We start from the raw sequence: 5,210 nt of genomic DNA on the forward strand, positions 1-5,210 counted from the left end.
AAAAAAAAAAAAAAAAAAAATCCAATACTCATCATTGATAAAAACTCTTAACAAGTTATAAATAGAAGGGAGCCTATTCAACCTAAGAAAGAGCATTAATGAAAACCTACAGCTAACATCATACTACATGGTAAAATTCTTAATTTTTTCCCATAAATTTGGGAACAGTACAAGGATGTTCAGTCTCATCACATCTGTTCAATGTTATATTTGAGAGTCTTCCCAGTGTAATTAGGCTGCGCAAAGAAAGAAATGAAAGAAATCTAGATTGGAATGGAAGAAGTAAAAAGGAAATAAAAAGAAGTAAACTGTATTTATTTGCAGAATATATGATCTTTCATGCAGAAAATCCTACCAAATATCTCCAAATATTGCTAGAACTAATGAGCAAGTTTAGCAAGGTCCTAGGATACAAGATCAATACACAAAATTCAAGTGCATTTCTATGTCTTAGCAACTAAACAATAAAAAAATGAAATTAGGAAAACAATTCTATTCTAATATTATTATAAAGGATACATTTCTCTGAAATAAATTTAACAAAAGATAGCAAGACTCATTCACTGAAACGTACAGGACATTGCTGAAAGAAATTAAATAGGTCAGGTTTGGTAGCTCATGCCTGTAATCATAGCACTTTGGGAGGCTAAGGCAGGAGGATTGTTTGAGACGAGGAGTTCAAGAATAGCCTGAGTGACATAGCAAGATTCCATCTCCCTCCCAAATAGAAAAAGTCACTGGGTGTGGTGGCACATTCTTGTAGTCCATGGTACTCTGGAGGCTGAAGTTAGACTATCCCTTGAGCCTAGGAGTTTGAGGTTGTTGAGATTGCTGAGATTGCAGTGAGCTATGATGATGCCACCTTACTGTAAGTGTGGGCATCAGAGCTAGACCGTCTATCAAACAAAAAAAAAAATTAAATAATATCTAAATAGATGTCTCATTTTCCTGTGTCAGAAGACTTAATATTGTTAAGATGGCAATATTGTCCAAATTGATATACGGATTCAACCTGTTACCTCTCAGAATCCTACCTGACTTATTTTTTTCCCAGAAACTGGTAAGCTGACTTTGAAATTCATATGAAAATGCTAAGAACCCAGAATAGCCAAAACAGTTTTGAAAAGGGACAGTGGAGGATTTATACTTTCCAGTTTCAAAAGTTACTATAAAGCTACAGTAATCAAGACATGGTATTGGCATAAATTTAGACACATACATCAATGCAATAGAGTTGATTTATGATCAATTAATTTTCAAAAAGCTACCTAAGCAATTCAAGATGGGAAAGAAGTCTTTTCAACAAATGGTACTGGCTTAGCACCTGTAGCTCAGTGAGTAGGGCGCCAGCCACATACACCAAGACTGGTGGGTTCAAGCCCGACCCGGGCCTGCTAAACAACACTGACAACTACAACCAAAAAATAGTTAGGTGTTCTGATGGGCATCTGTAGTCCCAGCTACTTTGGGGGCTGAGGCAAGAGAATCACTTCAGAGTGATTAGGCAAACACTTAAGCCTAAGAGTTTGAGGTTGCTGTGAGCTGTGACACTACAGCACTCTACCAAGGGCAACATAGTGAGACTCTGTCTTAAAAAAAAAAAAAGAACAAAACCCAAAATAACCCCCCCTCCCAAACCAAATGGTACTGGGACAATTAATTCTCTATATGTGAAAGAATGAATTTGAACACTTACATCATAACATACACAAAAAGTAATTCAAAATTGACCATAGACGTAAATGTATTAGAAAACCCCTAAATCTTCATGATATTGGGTTAGACAATTATTTCTTACATGTGATACCAAATATACTAATAAAATATTGATAATTGGATTTCATCAAAATTAAAAACTCTTGTGCTCCAAAAGGCACTGTCAAGAGAGTGAAAAGATAAGCAACAGAAAGGGAGCAAATATTTACAAATCATATATCAGATTAGAGACTTGTTTCTAGAATATTAACATTTTTATAACTCAATAATGATGATTAAAAAATGGACCAATGATTTGAATTATTTCACCGAAGAAGATATATAAGTGGCTAAAAAATACATACAAATATACTGTTAGGGGTTCACTTAGCTTCTTAAATCCTTAAGTTTACATCTTTAGCCAAATTGGAAGATTTTCAGCCATTATTTCTTTGAATACATTTCCTGCTTTACCCTCTTTCTCTTCTTCTTAAACTCGGATGATGTGAATGTTAACTCTTTTGTTATAGTTCCAAGAATCTCTGAACCTCTATCCAGTTTCTTCAAAATATTTTCTCTCTTGGCTGGGTGCCCATTGCTCTGTGGTTAGGGTGCTGGCCACATGCTCTGGGGCTGGTGGCTTCAAATCTGGCCTAGGCCCGGTAAACAAGAAAAAATAGCTGGGTGTTATGGAGGGCACCTGTAGTCCCAGCTACTTAGGGAGGCTGAGGCAAGAGAATGGCTTGAGCCCAAGAGTTTGAGGTTGCTGTGAGCTATGAAGCCACAGCACTCTACTGAGAGTGACAAGTTAGACTCTATCTCAATTAAAAGAGATATACATATATATATATATTTTCTCTCTATTGTTTAGATTGGATAATTTCTCTTCTATTTTTTTTCTCCACAGCATCTGTGTATTGTGATTTGATCTCCTTTTAAGTTCACTGAATCTTTCCTCTATCTTTTATATTTTGCTAATAAACCAATCTATTGAGTTTTCAATTTTGACTATTGTATTTTTAAGTTCTAAAATTTCTATTGGTTCTTCTTTGTAGCTTCTATTTTTTTCACTCAGAGTTTTTCTTCCATTTGTTTCAACAGAGTTTATGATTGGTCCTTTTTTAAAAATATATTTTATTTATTTATTTATTTTTAAATTTTATTTCTTTAATTAAATCATCACTGCGTACATTAATGCAGTCATGGGGTACAATGTGCTGGTTTTATATACAATTTGAAATATTTTCATCAAACTAGTTAACATACCCTTCATGGCATTTTCTTAATTATTGTGTTAAGACATTTATATTCTACATTCAGTAAGTTTCATATGTACCCTTGTAAGATGCACTGTAGGCATGGTCCATCAATTACCCTCCCTTTACCCATCCTTCCTCCTCCCCTCCCCTCCCTTTCCCCTTTATCTATATTCTTGGGCTATAATTGGGTTATAGCTTTCATATGAAAGCTATAAATTAGTTTCACAGTAGGACTGAATACATTGGATACTTTTTTTTTTTTGCTGTTTTTGGCCAGGGCCAGGTTTGAACCCGCCACCTCTGGGCATATGGGGTCAGTGCCCTACTCCTTTGAGCCACAGGTGCTGCCCTACATTGGATACTTTTTCTCCCATTCTTGAGATACTTTGCTAAGAAGACTATGTTCCAACTCCATCCATGTAAACATGAAAGCGCTAAAGTCTCCATCTTTCTTTAAGGCTGCATGGTATACATATACCACAATTCCATGGTGTACATATATCACAGTTTATTGATCCATTCGTGGGTCGATGGGCACTTGGGCTTCTTCCATGACTTAGCAATTATGAATTGGGCTGCAATAAACATTCTGGTATAAATATCTTTGTTATAATGTGATTTTTGGTCTTCTGGATCTATACCTAGTAGAGGAATTGTAGGATCGAATGGCAGGTCTATTTTTAGTTCTCTAAGTGTTCTCCAAACATCTTTCCAAAAGGAAAGTATTAGTTTGCATTTCCACCAGCAGTGTAGAAGTGTTCCCTTTTCTCCACATCCACACCAACATCTCTGGTTTTGGGATTTTGTAATGTGGGCTAATCTTACTGTAGTTAGATGATATCTCAAAGTAGTTTTGATTCGCATTTCTCTGACGATTAAGGATGATGAGCATTTTTTCATGTGTCTGTAGGCTGTGCGCCTGTCTTCTTCAGAGAAGTTTCTCTTCAAGTCCCTTGCCCACCCTGAGATGGGATCACTTGCTCTTTTCTTGCTAATACGTTTGAGTTCTCTGTGGATTCTGGTTATTAAACCTTTGTGGCAGACATAACCTGCAAATATCTTCTCCCATTCAGTGGGGAAAAGATTCCCTACTTAACAAATGGTGCTGGGTGAACTGGCTGGTGACCTGTAGAAGACAAACTGGACCCACACCTTTCACCATTAAGTAAGATAGACTCTCACTGGATTAAAGATTTAAACTTTTTTTTAAATTTTTAATTATTTTTTATTGAATGGTAACTATGTACATTAATGCACTTCTGGGGTACAGTGAAGATTTAAACTTAAGACGTGAAACTATAAAAATACTAGAAGAAAGTGCAGGGAAAACTCTTGAAGAAATTGGCTTTGGCAAATATTTTATGAGGAGGACCCCTGCCCCTCAGGCAATTGAAGCAGCATCAAAAATACACTACTGGGACCTGATCAAACTGAAAAGCTTCTGTACAGCCAAGAACATAGTAGGTAAAGCAAGCAGACAGCCCTAAGAATGGGAGAAGATATTTGCAGGTTATGATTGGTTCTTGATGCATTTATTTTTGTATTTTTTGTAGAGATAGTGTTTTGATCTTGAACTCTGGGTGTCAAGCAATCCTCTTGTCTTAGCCCCCTGGAGTGCTGGGATCACAGACATGAGCCTCTGTGTCTGACCAAACTATTTTTTTTTTTTGTGGAGACAGAGTTTCACTTTATCACCCACGGTAGAGTTCTGTGGTGTCACAGCTCACAGTAACCTCCAACTCCTGGGCTTAGGTGATTCCCTTGCCTCAACCTTCCAAGTAGCTGGGACTACAGGTGCCTGCCACAATGCCCGGCTATTTTTTTGTTGCAGTTTGGCTGGGGCTGGGTTTGAACCTGCCACCCTCGGTATATGGGGCCTGTGCCCTGCTCACTGAGCCACAGGTGCCACCTGACCAAAACATTTCTAATATTTGCTTTAAAATAATTCTCTACTTTAAATATGTGTCAGGTAATTTCAACATGTAGATCATCTTGGGTGTTTGTATCTTTTTTTTATTTGCAGTTTTTTTTTTTTTTTTGGTTAGGGCTGGGTTTGAACCTGCAACCTCTGGTATATGAGGCCAGCACCCTACTCCTTTAAGCCAGGGTGTTTGTATCTTTATTACTTTTTTTTTTGAAGATAAGGAAAGAAAAATTTATTGATTTTCCAGAAATTAAGAGGCTGGCAGACTCTTGCCTCAAAAACACAGGTGTCTTCTTTCTGAACAGAAGCACAGTTTTTTTTTTTTTTTTTTT

Source organism: Otolemur garnettii, unplaced genomic scaffold (genome assembly GCF_000181295.1).
Source record: "Otolemur garnettii isolate 467f Iridium unplaced genomic scaffold, OtoGar3 scaffold00031, whole genome shotgun sequence".
In the NCBI taxonomy this organism is placed as follows: Eukaryota; Metazoa; Chordata; class Mammalia; order Primates; family Galagidae; genus Otolemur; species Otolemur garnettii.